Genomic DNA, 18,627 nt, shown 5'->3' with positions numbered 1-18,627 from the left:
TCACGGCTTCAAGTTAAGAGTCCTATTGTGTTATGGTGTTGTATGTTGGCGTCTATATATACACAGAAATCATGATGTGAGTCAACCATTGACAGAAGCAAATAGTTTGGCAGAGGACCAAATCTTGTTCGTCCCGGGTGCCTCTGTCTTGTTCGTGAACTCTGACGAAGTGCTTGTAAGAGCGTCGGCCGAGTTTCCACGACTTGACGCACGAGGAAGACTCGAGCGGCAGTACTGTCGAGTTCACCCACATAGTCCAGTTCATATTTCAGTTATATATTCTGCCCATCTGCCATGTCATTTGCCGGCGTCTCTCTCGTCGGCGACGGCGAGGCCGTCGGCCACGCCATCAACGTCTCTGCGGCCAGCGGGTACCACCTGCTCGTGGTTAACCGCTACTCGCACATCAAAGCCACTACACCTAATGGCGGGAAGGTCGTCTCTCTCCCGTTTACGGTAGGAGGCCATCGTTGGCGCATCAGCTGCTATCCTAATGGCGACCGCTCAGATTGTGCGGACTCTGTATCTCTTTATTTTCGTCTTGATGAAAATGCTGTGGAGGGTCTGAAGGTACAGTACGGATTTAGTTTCATCGACGAGCTTGAGAAGCAAGATTCAACATATATTCGTGCAAAAGAGGCAGACAATTTCTCCAGCTCTCATCCCTCTTGGGGTTACAGGAATTTCATGAAAAGAGACGCCCTTGAGAAATCAAAGCATCTAAAAGATGATTGTTTCACCATCCGATGTGACGTCGCCATTGCCACGACAGTTGATCTCCACATCAAGGTGCCGCCTTCTAGCATAAAACAGCATATCAGCGACCTCTTCCTGTCCGAGGAGGGCACGGACGTGACATTCATGGTGTCCGGTCAGAAGTTCGCTGCCCACCGATGCGTGCTTGCAGCTCGGTCTGTGGTTTTCAAGGCGGAGCTGCTTGGCTCCATGAAGGAGGGCACTGTAGCAAGTGTCATAGATGTAGAAGACATGGAAGCAAAGGTGTTTAGGCCTTGCTTGACTTTATTTACACCGACTCGCTGCCCGAGATGGAGATAGACATGGGGGATGAGCAAGGAGAAGCCCAGGAAGCATTGTGGCTGCAACACTTGCTTGCAGCAGCGGATAAATATGATCTCCAAAGACTCAAAGGACTATGTGAAGAGGAGCTGTGCGAACACATAGATGTGAGCTCGGTGACGACTATTCTTACTCTAGCCGAGCAGCATAATTGTCATGGGTTGAAGGAGGTTTGCTTTGAATTCATCAAGACTCCCGCCAATTTGAAGGAGATAACGGCGGCTGACGGCTTGGAGGACATAACTAGAACCTGTCCTTCTCTTCTGAAGGAGCTCATTGCTAAGCTTGCTTCCTAAAATCTGAAAGAACGGTCAGTTTTCTCTGTATATTTCTGAAATATGTTATGCATGTTTCTAGGTTGTAGTTTTGTTTTCTTTGCAGCATTCGCCTTGGCTTCATGTTGTGCCACAAAAACATTTGTTCCCAAATTTAGAGAAGCAACGCACTGTCATGTTTTGCACTGTTCTTTTCTTAATATAAGTTGTGATATGAAACCTTCCTTTTGTTTCTTTCAGGCGGCAACTCAGGTGGCCAAAAGTCATGGAGATGGGTGTCCTGGATATCACCGCCAAGCTTTCGCTGAAGAATGATAAGTGAAGGTTTCTACTTTTGTTAGTTTTTACCTGAAACTTGTCTTCAAGAATCTAAAATTAATCCTAGGGAGATCCAACTCCAGTAATGCGTATGAGGAATTGTAAGATGCACCGGTAGTATCATTTGATTTCGGTTAGAACAGTTTGGCAAATGAACAGCTTGTACTCGTCGGTTTCAATATTCCTATCCAAGCCCTTGATTTACAGTACTTTTAGGACACCGATAAGTGCCACACGTGTGGGCGTTAGGAGTTTGCCCACACATTTTGTGTGGTGTATAAGAGGAACAGCTCACACACCTACGTGTGAGCAAAACAAGTAATGCCCACACACCTTTTTTTCCCCTTCCGATCCCTCTCACACGCGTGCGTGTGGGCGAAATAGATAACGCCCACACGCCCCGTACGTCAGTCCTCGTACCTCGTGGTCCCGCACGCCCTGCGTACAGTCACCGTGCATCCCGCAGTTGCCATGGTCCAGACCCTCGTCCATGTTCGTTTAATTGCCATGTCGCTGAACTTCGGTTGCCATGTCGGACAACTACAGTTGCCATGGTTGCTCAACTGCAGTTGTCATGTATGGTCTGGTCTACTGCAATTGCCATAATTTCAAAACTTTAGGAGTTACCACCCACTAACACTAGGCAGTTGCCATGTAGCACTACAAAAAGGCATGGCAAAAAACATGTTCAGATAAAAGAGAGAGTTGCCATGTGCTCACAAGCACGCTAGGACAGTTGTCATGTAAAAAGAAAGAGTTGCCATCTGCTTACGTGCACGCTAGGGCAGTTGCCATGTACCATGCAAAAACACACGGCAACTCGGGGTAAAAGAGAGTTGCCATCTACTTACAAGCAAAGCTAGGGCAGTTGCCATGTACCCTGCAGAAACACATGGCAATTGCCAGCTTTGGGTGTGGGCGAGGAGACGGGGGTGTGGGCAAAATGATAAACGCCCACACACCAGCCCCCTCTGCGTGCGTGAAACTGGTGTGTGGGCGAATTGCTAAACGCCCACACACCAGCCCCCCGTATGGTGAAAAAGAACGTGTGGGCGACCGGATGAATGCCCACACACCAGCTTAGTCATACGTGACACACAAAAACTGCTAGAACGCGCCAAGATTCGTACAAAATTGGTTGGACGAGGATTCATGCGTGTGGGCGAGTTGCCAGACGCTCACACGTGTGGGCGTTAGACTTTTCGTACTTTTATATCAATCCAAATCATGTTGTTGGAAATCTTGTTTGTGTCCTAATTGCCATGCCCTGGCCTTCTGCGTAAGTTTGCATGTTAAAGTTGCTTTTGTACGTGTGTTGGTGGCACTGTAGCAGTCCATGTCGTGTCGGCTTCAAGCCACTGGGTTGCACTAGCAGAGCACTAGATTCAGTTAGCCTACGTGCGTCGTGTTCTGATCGTGAACTCGAATGTGAGTGTCGATTGAGTGTCTGCACGGGCACATGCAATGCGATCGTCGGGCAGCGAAAACAACATATAAACTTGGATGCAGAAGGAAGACGATGGTGGAAGTACTTCTGAATCCATTCTCTCTAGGAGCAACTCCATTTCTCCTCTCATTCTCTCTCTCTCTCTCTCTCTCTCTCTCTCTCTCTCTCTCTCTCTCTCTCTCCCTCCCTATTCTAAAACAGCAGTAGAAGAAATGGATATGCTAAAACTTGATTCAATCTTACAACCTAATTTATTTAATTAATGGATCAACAACCAAACAATTCATTTTATAAAAGAAAAAAGGAGCATGATCTTATTCAAATTCAAAGTGCTTTGTAGTTTTTGAAACCAGTTTTGTGCTTTGATACAATTTACGGGATTAAGCGCTATAGAGAGTGGATTCCATACGGACAATTCCTCAAACCAAGCACATACAATTTCCAATACTCAACTACTTGATCAAACCAAGCATCCATACTTTTTAAATCACATTTTTTTCGCGAATAGGCAAAGCTTGCATATCTTTCATTGGTAGAAGAAAAAGAACGAGTACAATAGAGAATACAACACATGGCATGAAGGCAAGAAGACATGAGCATGGAACCCAGGGCAGAGATACAAGGGATGCTTAGCCCGAACAGGGAAAAGACACAACTAAACCCACCAAGCCTAGAACTAGATAGGCATGCTGGACCACCGAGGACAACCGCGAGCGAGCAAGATAGAGCTTTCAAGAGGGGGGACGACGTTGTGACACCATTGCCATCTGATCCAAAACCGGACCTAGGGTTTCCCCAGAAGCTCGAAGCGGGGCACGGAGTAGGGCCATGGCAGCGCATCCAAGAAGGGAAAAGACACCAACGAGTGTCGTCGCCACCAGTATTAGGAAGCCGAGCCAGGGTTTCACCTGGCCTGGGTCTGAGCAAACCCATAGCCGCCAGATCAGGATCTGAAGATGATGAAGTCAGCCCGTCAGTTTGTCACCACCTCAGGAGGGAGTAGGTGGGGCTGCACCCGCCGTCGCCGAAAAATGTGAGCTTTGGAACCGACATGGCGTGTAGGTGGATGGGGTCGCAGAGGTAGCGGGGTAGAGAGCCAGTGCATAGGGGGATGGTGACCGGCGCCACCTGCAAGCCAGGAATCGAAAGGGAATGCAGTTTCGAGCTGCCAGAGATGGAGCTGACATAACATCGGTGAGCTGAAGAAGCTGGAGGGGGTGCAACAACCGGAGCACTAGTGCCAAACCATGTCGGAAAGCCATGGACACTGGAGAACGCATGTCCGTCGTTGTCGAGACTGGAACGCTGCCGACAAGGATCCACCACGAAGCATCAACCGCCTGCCAAGAAAAACCACTACGACCATACACCCGCATAAGTCACCATGGCAACTCGGTGAAGGTGCCGTCAGAGACGGAGAGTAGCCTGCACAGGGGCATGGACAAGCCTCGACTAGCCTAATCACCTCCACCCAAGGGCCTCATGCTCACCCACAAACAACAGCTCACAGAGGAAGAGTTGCACCGATGGGGAGGCAAGAGGCGGGCGGGGGAGGAGCATCCACGGGCGTGGCCGCGCTTCCGTGCCGGAGCGGCAAGGGAGGACGCAACAGTTGGAGGAGGAGCCGCTCGCGGTGCGCCAGATCGGATCTGGGGGTGGGTGGGGTAGTTTCCGACGCGAGGTAGACGAAACTACCCTACCACCACCATGCCGGGGCGCGGCACGGCTTCACTGACCGGCCCTCCTGTGGCGGAAGACTAGTAATGCATATACGCAACCAACAAACCAAAAATATGCAAGTATGATATAAAAGAGGGAAACGTTTAGAGCCGGGGCACCGGCCGAAACTTCGGCCGGTCGACTCGCTCACCCCCGCGCGTAGCGCTAAAGCAGGAGGGACACGTCATTCCGCGAGGGCCCGCACACCGCTTTGCTTTCCTTATCCTTTCCAGCGCGGCTGCTGTCCACACACACCACATCTCCTTCCTTTCTTCCCTGCCCTGCCCACGCCGCTGCTTCTGCCTATCTACTTTTTCTTAGACGCCATTGCTGTAGAGTTGCTGCACGGGGCGCCCTCCCCCACGAAGCGCGGCGTCGCGGGGAGTTGTTGCTGCTGCACGGGATGCCATCGCCATGGCCGCGCCCTTCGCCATGGCCGAACGCGACGGGGCCGAGCACCGGCGCTACTACGACAGGGGGCCATGGCCTGCGAGCTCACAGGCCAGGGCGGCCATGGCTTACGAGCTCGAGGCATGTTACTTACAACTCCAGATTTGCTTCCATGTTTGTTTTTGCTGGAACCAGTGTACTAATTTGTTACCACCGTCTTCATTTTTTGCTGGAACTAACCAAATTTTGCTGCCATGTCGTTTTGCTGGAATCATTTTGTACCACTTTTTTGCTACAACAGTTTTGGTTTTTTGCTACTACCAGCACTGTCGTTTGTTACATCCTTTTTCATGAGATTGTCGAGACCCTGCGACTGTGTGTTTTTGCTACAACCTTGTACAGTTTTTGCTACAACCTTGTGCATTTTTTGCTACTACTAGAGAAGCCCCTAGCTGGACCACAAGTTGTTTCTGCATGTTTTCAACTCCCCCAACCATTAACTCGTTACGTCGCTTGAGGTGTGGCCCATCCGTTGCGGGAGACACATGTCAGTCTCTCCTGTTGGTTATGTAGTCTCTCGGCCTCACTTTTTTCTAATCAGAGCCTGACGATCTTAACTCACACTTTCTTGGCATGCACCTCGATGAAAGTCGACTTCCCATATATCCAAGTTGGAGGACAACTTGAGTTGCCTCATGGACCAGCTGACATGCTAGCGTGGTGCTAGCCTCCGACCCCACCACACACTAGTTACCCACGATGTTCGCGCAGTCGACTTTCAACATATCACAAATCACCAGTTGCTCTGCGCCCGAGAAGATGTATACGCCCATGCAAGTTCGCTAGCTGTAGGCGGTAGACGAGTCTGGGTTTTGGGTGTGGGGGCTCGATAAGGTGTTCGCCAGGAGCGTTGTAGGGTCGCCCCGGGGAGACAAGGAGATTACGACATTCATGCAGTTCATACCTACATCACATACGTCTTGTGTCGCAATGGATAACGCAAATAAGTTCGTGTGGTCGAGCCACATTGACATGAGGATCCGATCATGGTCCTCCCATCAATGGTGGTAGTTGTAGCATATTTTTCGAAAAGGGGCGCTTTATTACTTAAAAGGTTTAAGCATTACACCCGGCCTCTGCATAATTAAGATGCACACAGTCAACAAAGTCCTCACACCAAGCCAAAATAAAAGAATAAGGCGATATCAAGGAAAATGAATTATGTATAACGCCTAAACTGAAGGTGGCCCAATCGTAAGATCATGCTGCCACCCACGTTGGATAAAAATATCTCTCGCCGTAGCCTCCAATCGTGTACACACCTCCATAAACAGGTCTCGATTCTCCACTAGTTGTAGAGAGGACCATAAACGAAGAGTACCGATACATCTGTAGATAACCTGCATAAGAGAAGTACTTTTATCACTAAAAACCTTATCATTTATACATAGCCAAAGCGACCAAATCACGGCAAGCGCTCCCACCCTGATAAGAATTGTAAACTTGTGATCAATCACATGTAGCCAGTTGCCAAATATATTAGCAACACTACAAGAAGGATACAAGCCAGACGCTATTTGGATGACCGACCATATAGAACGAGCCAATTTACATTGGAAGAATAAATGTTTTATTGTCTCATCATGCGGACAAAAGACACATCGTGTACTTCCATGCCAATTCCTCTTAATAAATGTTATCTTTAGTAAGAATGACTCCGCGACGAAAATACCATGCAAAGATTTTATTCTTAAGAGGTATCTTCATCTTCCAGATCTTCTTATTATTATCAACTGGCACGTCAGACTGGATCAAAGCTCTATACATAGAATCCACTGAGAATTTCCCATTCCCATGTAAGTTCCAACAAAATACATCAGACCCTTGTGACAACTGTACCGTGGCTAACCGCTGGAGTAGTATGTTCCACGATTGGAGTCTAGGTCCAATTAAATCCCTTCTGAACGTCACATTTGGCGGAAATGATTCCAAAACCTTGGCGATAGTATCATCCTTGTGACGCACAATATTGTATAGAGCTGGATATTGTTCACGGAGTGTAGCATTACCTAGTCACTTATCCTCCCAGAATCTAATTTCCGAGCCATCCTTAATCAAGAAGGAACCATAGCGGAAGAAATATTTCTTCGTTGCCATTAGTCCCGCCCAAAAATGGGAGTCCCCTGGCTTCCAGTATACTTGTGATACCGCCTTTGAACCCACATATTTTCTTCTAAGGAGGGTTTGCCATACACCATCTTCCGTCAATAACTTAAACAACCATTCCGAGAAGGGCCCTATTCTTAACCTCAAGGTCATGAATGCCCAACCCGCCTTGGTCCTTGGGACGGCAAACCACACTCCATTTAGCCAGCCGATATTTCTTTCTCTCGCTATCTCCTTGCCAAAAGAATCTCGATCGGAAGTAATCCAATCTATGTAATACTCCTTTCGGCAACTGGAAGAAGGAAATCATATATAGTAGCATATTACTTAGTACTGAATTTATGAGGACCAACCTTCCACCCAGAGATAGCAATTTACCTTTCCAACTACTAAGTCTTTTTTGTAGTCTCTCCTCGACGTATTTCCATTCAACATTTGTGAGTCTCCGATAATGTATCGGTATCCCCAAATAAGTGACCGGGAACTGGCCCAACCTGCATCCGAATAGGTCAGCATACAGGTGGGCCTCGTCTTGAGCCTCGCCAAAACAAAACAATTCACTTTTATGAAAATTGATCTTAAGGCCTGAGAGTTGCTCGAATGCTGATAAAATTAATTTCAGATTTCTTGCTTTCTCGAGGTCATGATTTATAAAGAGAATTGTATCGTCAACATATTGAAGGATGGAGAGACCACCATCACCTAGATGATTCACCACCCCATCAATTTGGCCATCAACCTTGGCACGCTCAATCATGACCGCTAGCATATCTGCCACTATATTGAATAGCATGGGCGATACTGGGTCACCTTGTTGCAATCCTTTCTTCGTTTGGAAATAGTTACCAAAGTCATCATTGAATTTAATGGAAACACTACCTCCAGTCACGAAGCTATGGATCATTGCGCGCCACTCTGCAGAAAATCCTTTCATTCTGAGAGTCTGTTGAAGAAAAGACCACTTGACTTTGTCATAAGCTTTTTCAAAGTCGATTTTTAGAACTACCCCATTCAGTTTTTTCCAATGCAATTCATGGACTGTTTCGTGAAGGACAACAACCCCATCTAGGATGTTTCTGCCTTGCATGAAAGCAGTTTGAGAAGGACGAACCACATGTTCAGCAACCGAATGTAGTCTAATCGTCGCAACCTTCGTGAAGATCTTAAAACTGACATTAAGGAGGCAGATTGGACGATACTGTTGTATCCTTTCAGCCTCATTAACATCAGGTAATAAAATAATTTCACCGAAGTTTAATCGAAACAACTCTAGTTGGCCAACGTGAAGGCAGCCAAACAAGAGTAGGAGATCATGTTTGATGACATCCCCAAAGTTCTGGTAGAACTCAGCGGGAAAACCATCTGGACCCGGAGCTTTGTTGTGCTCCATTAGTTGTAGATCATGTCGATATGGTAGAATATAATGGATTACAAGGATTATTACACCATGCCATTCGAGCGGAGTAGCAAGTAAAGCGTCGTGCCGGTCATGATAATTCATCAAACTCGATGAGACGTAATTTTCAGAGAGAGGGTGGTTGTAATAGTGGTTTCAAATCTAATTCTAAGTCTGCTACCAAGGAACTATCTCCATCCAAGGTTGAATCGTCTCGTGCTTCTAACTCTCGTACTAGTGATATTGTGTGCTTTAAGTGTGGTGGCAGGGGGCATAAGAAGTTTGAGTACTCCTCACAGAAGAAGGATACATGTCCGCGAGTGATGGAGAAAAAATACTGACACATCTAGTGAGAAATCTGAAGATGATGAAAAAGTGACTGCGAGTTTTGAAGCTGTAGAAGCATACCCATCATTAATGGTGCAACGAGTGAAAGAAGACCGTATTGAGGATAAGGGGCAGCGATGGAATATTTTTCAGTCCGAGTGTAAGATCAACAACACCAATTGCAAGCTAATAATAGATGGTGAAAGCTACACCAATGCAGTAAGCAAAGGGTTAGTTGATGCTTTGGGATTGCCGGCATGGAAGCACCCACAGCCCCACCGTGTCGAGTGGTTGTACCATACAGGAAAGCTCGAGGTCACTCATAAGGTACGCGTCAAATTTTCAGTTGGCGACTATACTGATATGGTGATATGTGATGTCATACCAATGGATGCATGCCACTTGTTACTGGGGAGACCATGGCAGTATGATCATAGTCCTACACATGAAGGTTGGACAAACACTTATTCATTTTGGGATGCTGGGAAGCAATGTATTCTGCAACCAATGTTTGATAGTGCAATCAAGGTGGATGGCAATGTTTCACTACAGAAGAAATTTGGGAAAACTACATTAAAACCGAGGACGGTTTCGATTCAAGGGGGAGGGGATGATGTGGCCTTGGGTGCAACAGAAAATAATATTTCACATGAAATAGTAATCCGACCTACACATGTTTAGAATGAGTTGCTGACGGCACCAACTAAGAAAACCAAGGCAGAAGAGTTTTTCTTTATTGAAAAAATACGGATGCCAATTCCATTGTCAGATCATAAGCAGGAGGATATTAAGCCGACTTTTAGAACACCTCCACGTTAGGTAGCATAACATAATACTTGTGCGTGCTGTTTACGAATTAAGGTCAATTGTCCAGCGTGTTATTTCCTAGTATTACAAGTTATGTAGCATGAAGGGTCAGGAATACTAGTCCATTTTGGACTTTTGTGATCTAACTTGCCGGATACTTAATTAGTTAAATCTTAATTAGTTTATTTTCCAGGGTAATCTTGATTAGTTTGAATAGGAGAAAGATAGAGTCCGATTGTAGTTGCTTATGTGCGTCGCCTATATAACAGGCAGGCTCATGCCTTTGTACGGGAGAGTTAGTTGAATAAAATACCAGAAAACGCACGTTGGGATGCACCAAAAATCCTCGTGTTTGCTGGTCCGTGAGGGATTTCAGAGCTGCTACGCGTAGGATTTGATCCGGTCGAATTCTTGCACAAGTTTTTTTTTCTTTGGTCTTCTTGCGTTTTTGCTTGATCCGAAGAGCCGTACTACCATTTCTACATAAGCTGCTGCTGGTGCGACGATTGTTCGTCGACGTTCTTGCTAATTCATTGAGTACCGTGAAAGATTGGACCTACGAACAACTCGCCATCTAGTTGGGTCACATCAAGTGGTATCAGAGCTGCTGCTGGTAGCTGTAGCATATGTCGGCCATTATACACCATGTTTAAGGAGGTCTTGACATGAAGAACACTCCAATGCTCTCCCTGGCAACATGTGGGAATGGAGGGCAGGGGCACATGAACAATGCATGGGCGACCAACGGGAAGAGATGGCAGAAGAGCGAAAACCTGGTGGGAAGAAACGGAGACCCATCGGGGGTTGTAAACAGTGGTCTTCCGCCATTCCTCTTAATTGAATGCCTAGCTCTCCTACGTCCTTTGACTCCTTTCAGAAAAAAAGGTGACCCATTCGGGGGTTGTACATGCCCTAGACTTTATTTTATAGCCGAACTAGACGAATGCCAGTTAGAGTTGTTGCCGCTTCAGTGAAAGACTTGTGAGAAAACATCTGCCTTTGTTGACGAAAATTTTCCGTACTGACGCATTATGACATGGCCAACGCTAGGCGCCGGCGCACCGGCCCAAATTTGGGCCGGTCGCGCCCTAGCCATTCGATTGAGGCCCGCACAGGTGTCGATGGGCGTCGTTCCCCGTCGTCTTTTTCACATCGCGATTGAACACTAATAAAAAAAAGCAGGGAGACATGGCGGTGTTGGAAATATGCCCTAGAGGCAATAATAAAATGGTTATTATTATATTTTCTTGTTCATGATAATTGTCTATTGTTCATGCTATAATTGTGTTATCTGGAAATCGTAATACATGTGTGAACACATAGACCATAACATGTCCCTAGTGAGCCTCTAGTTGACTAGCTCGTTGATCAATAGATGGTTACGGTTTCCTGACCATGGACATTGGATGTCATTGATAACGGGATCACATCATTAGGAGAATTATGTGATGGACAAGACCTAATCCTAAGCATAGCACTAGATCGTGTAGTTCGTTTGCTAAAGCTTTTCTAATGTCAAGTATCATTTCCTTAGACCATGAGATCGTGCAACTCCCGGATACCGTAGGAATGCTTTGGGTGTACCAAACGTCACAACGTAACTGGGTGGCCATAAAGGTGCACTACAGGTATCTCCGAAAGTGTCTGTTGGGTTGGCACAGATCGAGACTGGGATTTGTCACTCTGTATGACGGAGAGGTATCTCTGGGCCCACTCGGTAATGCATCATCATAATGAGCTCAATGTGAACAAGTGATTGGTCACGGGATCATGCATTACGGTACGAGTAAAGTGACTTGTCGGTAACGAGATTGAACGAGGTATTGGGATACCGACGATCGAATCTCGGGCAAGTAACGTACCGATTGACAAAGGGAATTGTATACGGGATTACCTGAATCCTCGACATCGTGGTTCATCCGATGAGATCATCGAGGAGCATGTGGGAGCCAACATGGGTATCCAGATCCCGCTGTTGGTTATTGACCGGAGAATCGTCTCGGTCATGTCTGCGTGTCTCCCGAACCCGTAGGGTCTACACACTTAAGGTTCGGTGACGCTAGGGTTGTAGAGATATTAGTATGCGGTAACCCAAAAGTTGTTCGGAGTCCCGGATGAGATCCCGGACATCAAGAGGAGTCCCGAAATGGTCCGGAGGTAAAGATTTGTATATAGGAAGTCCAGTTTCGGCCACCGGGAAAGTTTCGGGGGTCACCGGTATTGTACCGGGACCACCGAAAGGGTCCCGGGGGTCCACCGGGTGGGGCCACCTATCCCGGAGGGCCCCATGGGCTGAAGTGGGAAGGGAACCAGCCCCTGGTGGGCTGGTGCGCCCCCCATGGGCCTCCCCCTGCGCCTAGGGTTGGAAACCCTGGGGGTGGGGGGCGCCCCACCTGACTTGGGGGGCAAGTCCCCCCCTTGGCCGCCCCCCCCTTGAGATGGGATCTCCAGGGGCCGGCGCCCCCCAGGGCCCATATATAAAGGGGGAGGAGGGAGGGCTGCGCACCCAAGCCCTTGGCGCCTCCCTCTCCCCCGTAACACCCCTCCCTCTCGCTGAGCTTGGCGAAGCCCTGCCGAGATCCCCGCTGCTTCCACCACCAGGCCGTCGTGCTGCTGGATCTCCATCAACCTCTCCTTCGCCTTGCTGGATCAAGAAGGAGGAGACGTCTCTCCCAACCGTACGTGTGTTGAACACGGAGGTGCCGTCCGTTCGGCGCTAGGATCATCGGTGATTTCGATCATGACGAGTACGACTCCGTCAACCCCGTTCTCTTGAACGCTTCCGCTCGCGATCTACAAGGGTATGTAGATGCACTCCTTCCCTCTCGTTGCTAGTAAACTCCATAGATTGATCTTGGTGATGCGTAGAAAATTTTAAATTTCTGCTACGATCCCCAACAGTGGCATCATGAGCTAGGTCTATGTGTAGTTTCTATGCACGAGTAGAACACAAGTTGTTGTGGGCGTTGATTTTGTCAATTTACTTGCCGTTACTAGTCTTATCTTGATTCGGCGGCATCGTGGGATGAAGCGGCCCGGACCGACCTTACATGTACGCTTACGTGAGACAGGTTCTACCGACTGACATGCACCAGTTGCATAAGGTGGCTAGCGGGTGTCTGTCTCTCCCACTTTAGTCGGATCGGATTCGATGAAAAGGGTCCTTATGAAGGGTAAATAGAAATTGGCATATCACGTTGTGGTTTTGGCGTAGGTAAGAATCGTTCTTGCTAGAAACCTATAGCAGCCACGTAAAAGTTTGCAACAACAATTAGAGGACGTCTAACTTGTTTTTGCAGCAAGTGTCATGTGATGTGATATGGCCAGAAGGATGTGATGAATGATATATGTGATGTATGAGATTGATCATGTTCTTGTAATAGGAATCACGACTTGCATGCCGATGAGTATGACAACCGGCAGGAGCCTAGGAGTTGTCTTAATTTATTTATGACCTGCGTGTCAACTAAAACGCCATGTAATTACTTTACTTTATTGCTAACCGTTAGCCATAGTAGTAGAAGTAATAATTGGCGAGACAACCTCATGAAGACACGATGATGGAGATCATGGTGTCATGCCGGTGACGATGATGAACATGGCGCCCCGAAGATGGAGATCAAAAGGAGCAAAATGATATTGGCCATATCATGTCACTATTTGATTGCATGTGATGTTTATCATGTTTTACATCTTATTTGCTTAGAACGACGATAGCATAAATAAGATGATCCCTTGCTAAAATTTCAAGAAAGTGTTCCCCCTAACTGTGCACCGTTGCGAAGGTTCGTTGTTCCGAAGCACCACGTGATGATCGGGTGTGATAGGTTCTAACGTTCGCATACAATGGGTGTAAGCCAGATTTACACACGCAATACACTTAGGTTGACTTGACGAGCCTAACATGTACAGACATGGCCTCGGAACACAAGAGACCGAAAGGTCGAACATGAGTCGTATAGCAGATACGATCAACATAAAGATGTTCACCGATGATGACTAGTCCGTCTACGTGATTATCGGACACGGCCTAGTTGACTCGGATCGTGTAACACTTAGATGACTAGAGGGATGTCTGTCTGAGTGGGAGTTCGTTAATAATTTGATTAGATGAACTTTATTATCATAAACTTAGTCTAAAAATCTTTACAATATGTCTTGTATATCAAATGGCTCACGCTAATGTTGCCCTCAACTTCAACGCGTTCCTAGAGAAAACCAAGCTGAAAGACGATGGTAGCAACTACACGGACTGGGTCCGTAACCTGAGGATTATCCGCATAGCTGCCAAGAAAGCATATGTCCTTCAAGCACCGCTAGGTGATGCACCTGTTTTCCCAGCAACTCAAGACGTTCTGAACGCCTGGCAGTCGCGTAGTGATGATTACTCCCTGGTTCAGTGCGGCATGCTTTACAGCTTAGAACCGGGGCTCCAAAAGCGTTTTGAGCAGCACGGAGCATATGAGATGTTCCAAGAGCTGAAAATGGTTTTCCAAGCTCATACCCGGGTCGAGAGATATGAAGTCTCCGACAAGTTCTACAGTTGTAAGATGGAGGAGAATAGTTCCGTCAGCGAACACATACTCAAAATGTCTGGGTTGCACAACCGCTTGTCTCAGCTGGGAGTTAATCTCCCGGATGACGCGGTCGTTGACAGAATCCTTTAGTCGCTCCCACCTAGCTACAAGAGCTTTGTGATGAATTTCAATATGCAGGGGATGGAAAAGACCATTCCTGAGGTATATTCAATGCTGAAATCAGCGGAGGTGGAGATCAAAAAGGAACATCAAGTGTTGATGGTGAATAAAACCACTAAGTTCAAGAAAGGCAAGGGTAAGAAGAACTTCAAGAAAGACGGCAAGGGAGTTGCCGCGCTCGGTAAGCAAGCTGCCAGGAAGAAGACAAAGAATGGACCTAAGCCCGAGACTGAGTGCTTTTATTGCAAGGGAAACGGTCACTGGAAGCGGAACTACCCCAAATACTTAGCGGATAAGAAGGCCGGCAATACCAAAGGTATATGTGATATACATGTCATTGATGTGTACCTAACTAGCGCTCGTAGTAGCTCCTGGGTATTTGATACCGGTGCGGTTGCTCATATTTGTAACTCAAAGCAGGAGCTGCGGAATAAGCGGAGACTGGCGAAGGACGAGGTGACGATGCGCGTCGGGAATGGTTCCAAGGTCGATGTGATCGCCGTCGGCACGCTACCTCTACATTTACCTACGGGATTAGTTTTAAACCTCAATAATTGTTATTTAGTGCCAGCTTTGAGCATGAACATTGTATCTGGATCTCGTTTAATGCGAGATGGCTACTCATTTAAATCCGAGAATAATGGTTGTTCTATTTATATGAGAGATATGTTTTATGGTCATGCCCCGCTGGTCAATGGTTTATGAATCTCGAACGTGATGTTACACATATTCATAGTGTGAATACCAAGAAATGTAAGGTTGATAATGATAGTCCCACATACTTGTGGCACTGCCGCCTTGGTCACATTGGTGTCAAACGCATGAAGAAACTCCATGCAGATGGATTTTTGGAGTCTCTTGATTATGAATCATTTGACACGTGCGAACCATGCCTCATGGGCAAAATGACCAAGACTCCGTTCTCCGGAACAATGGAGCGAGCAACCAACTTATTGGAAATCATACATACTGATGTGTGCGGTCCAATGAGCGTTGAGGCTCGCGGTGGCTATCGTTATGTTCTACCCTCACTGATGACTTGAGTAGATATGGGTATGTCTACTTAATGAAACACAAGTCTGAGACCTTTGAAAAGTTCAAGGAATTTCAGAGTGAGGTTGAGAATCAACGTGACAGGAAAATAAAGTTCTTACGATTAGATCGTGGAGGGGAATATTTGAGTCACGAATTTGGCACACACTTAAGGAAATGTGGAATTGTTTCACAACTCACGCCGCCTGGAACACCTCAGCGTAATGGTGTGTCTGAACGTCGTAATCGCACTCTATTGGATATGGTGCGGTCTATGATGTCTCTTACCGATCTACCGCTTTCATTCTGGGGTTATGCTTTAGAAACTGCCGCATTCACTTTAAATAGGGCTCCGTCGAAATCCGTTGAGACGACACCGTATGAATTATGGTTTGGAAAGAAACCTAAGCTGTCGTTTCTTAAAGTTTGGGGATGCGATGCTTATGTCAAGAAACTTCAACCTGAAAAGCTCGAACCCAAGTCAGAAAAATGCGTCTTCATAGGATACCCTAAGGAAACCATTGGGTATACCTTCTACCTCAGATCGGAAGGCAAGATCTTTGTTGCCAAGAACGGGTCCTTTCTGAAGAAAGAGTTTCTCTCGAAAGAAGTAAGTGGGAGGAAAGTGGAACTTGATGAGATGACCCCTCTCGAACCGGAAAGTAGCGCAGCACAAGAAAATGTTTCTGTGGTGCCTGCACCGACTAGAGAGGAAGTTAATGATGACGATCATGATCAAGTTACCACTGAACTTCGTAGGTCCACAAGGACACGTTCCACACCAGAGTGGTACGGCAACCCTGTCTTGGAAATCATGTTGTTGGACAACGATGAACCTTCGAACTATGAAGAAGCAATGGCGGGTCCAGATTCCAACAAATGGCTTGAAGCCATGCAATCCGAGATAGGATCCATGTATGAAAACAAAGTGTGGACTTTGACAGACTTGCCCGATGATCGGCGAGCGATAGAAAATAAATGGATCTTTAAGAAGAAGACGGACGCGGATGGAAATGTTACCATCTATAAAGCTCGACTTGTCGCTATGGGTTATCGACAAGTTCAAGGAGTTGACTACGATGAGACCTTCTCACCCGTAGCGAAGCTGAAGTCCGTCCGAATCATGTTAGCAATTGCCGCATTCTACGATTATGAAATATGGCAAATGGACGTCAAAACGGCATTCCTTAAGGAAGAATTGTATATGATGCAGCCGGAAGGTTTTGTCGATCCTAAGAATGCTGACAAAGTATGCAAGCTCCAGCGCTCAATCTACGGGCTGGTGCAGGCATCTCGGAGTTGGAACATTCGCTTTGATGAGATGATCAAAGCGTTTGGATTTACACATACTTATGGAGAAGCCTGTGTTTACAAGAAAGTGAGTGGGAGCTCTGTAGCATTTCTCATAGTATATGTGGATGACATACTATTGATGGGAAATGATATAGAATTCTTGGAAAGTATAAAGGCCTACTTGAATAGGTGTTTTTCAATGAAGGACCTTGGAGAAGCTGCTTACATATTAGGCATCAAGATCTATAGAGATAGATCGAGACGCCTCATAGGTCTTTCACAAAGCACATACCTTGACAAGATATTGAAGAAGTTCAATATGGATCAGTCCAAGAAGGGGTTCTTGCCTGTATTGCAAGGTGTGAGATTGAGCACGGCTCAATGTCCGACCACGGCAGAAGATAGAGAAAAGATGAGTGTCGTCCCCTATGCCTCGGCCATAGGGTCTATTATGTATGCCATGCTGTGTACCAGACCTGATGTAAACCTTGCCATGAGTTTGGTAGGAAGGTACCAAAGTAATCCCGGCATGGAACACTGGACAGCGGTCAAGAACATCCTGAAGTACCTGAAAAGGACTAAGGATATGTTTCTCGTTTATGGAGGTGACGAAGAGCTCGTCGTAAAGGGTTATGTCGATGCTAGCTTCGACACAGATCTGGATGACTCTAAGTCACAAACCGGATACGTGTATATTTTGAATGGTGGGGCAGTCAGCTGGTGCAGTTGCAAGCAAAGCGTCGTGGCGGGATCTACATGTGAAGCGGAGTACATGGCAGCCTCGGAGGCAGCACATGAAGCAATCTGGATGAAGGAGTTCATTGCCGACCTAGGAGTTATTCCCAATGCATCGGGGTCGATGACTCTCTTCTGTGACAACACTGGAGCTATTGCCCTTGCCAAGGAGCCCAGGTTTCACAAGAAGACCAGGCACATCAAGCGCCGCTTCAACTCCATTCGTGAAAATGTTCAAAATGGAGACATAGATATTTGTAAAGTACATACAGATTTGAATGTCGCAGATCCGTTGACTAAACCTCTTCCACGGGCAAAACATGATCAACACCAGAACTCTATGGGTGTACGATTCATCACAATGTAACTAGATTATTGACTCTAGTGCAAGTGGGAGACTGTTGGAAATATGCCCTAGAGGCAATAATAAAATGGTTATTATTATATTTCCTTGTTCATGATAATTGTCTATTGTTCATGCACTAGTAGAAAAAGGGCCTATTGTCCCGGTTCGTGAGGGCCTTCTGTCCCGGTTTGTGAACCGGGACTAAAAGGTCGTTACTAATGCCCTTGGCCTTTAGTCCCGGTTCTTACACGAACCGGGACAGAAGGTCCTCCACGTGGCCGCTGCGGCCAGCCCAGGACGGAGGGCCTTTGGTCAGCATTTCAGGGGCTGGGGTTTTTGTTTTTTTTTGAAAGGGGGGGGGGGGGTTTAGGGGGTTTTGGGGGGTTAATTTAGGTTGTTATTAGGTAGCTATTAGAGAGAAGTGTCCTCTCTTATATCTCCGTGCTTGGTTTACCAACGCTACGTACTGCTATGCCTAAACATGGCTTAGATTGAAGTGAAGGCAACATGTGATGCATGTCGAAAGTAATACTAATCCTAACTTGATCAAGTTTGGATTGTACTACTTTCGACACGCACCACATGCATGTTGCCTTCACTTC

The 18,627-nt window shown here is 46.8% G+C and overlaps 1 pseudogene; it reads left to right on the top strand.

Annotated features, from left to right (window-relative positions):
- The first annotated feature begins 76 nt into the window (after positions 1 to 76).
- Positions 77 to 1,865, top strand: LOC123079932 (BTB/POZ and MATH domain-containing protein 1-like; annotated as a pseudogene).
- The last annotated feature ends 16,762 nt before the right edge of the window (positions 1,866 to 18,627 follow it).

The sequence above is a fragment of the Triticum aestivum genome, chromosome 3D (assembly GCF_018294505.1).
Source record: "Triticum aestivum cultivar Chinese Spring chromosome 3D, IWGSC CS RefSeq v2.1, whole genome shotgun sequence".
NCBI lineage: Eukaryota > Viridiplantae > Streptophyta > Magnoliopsida > Poales > Poaceae > Triticum > Triticum aestivum.
The sequence above is the reverse complement of the archived record's forward strand: the minus strand, read 5'-3'. Positions and strand labels throughout refer to the sequence as shown.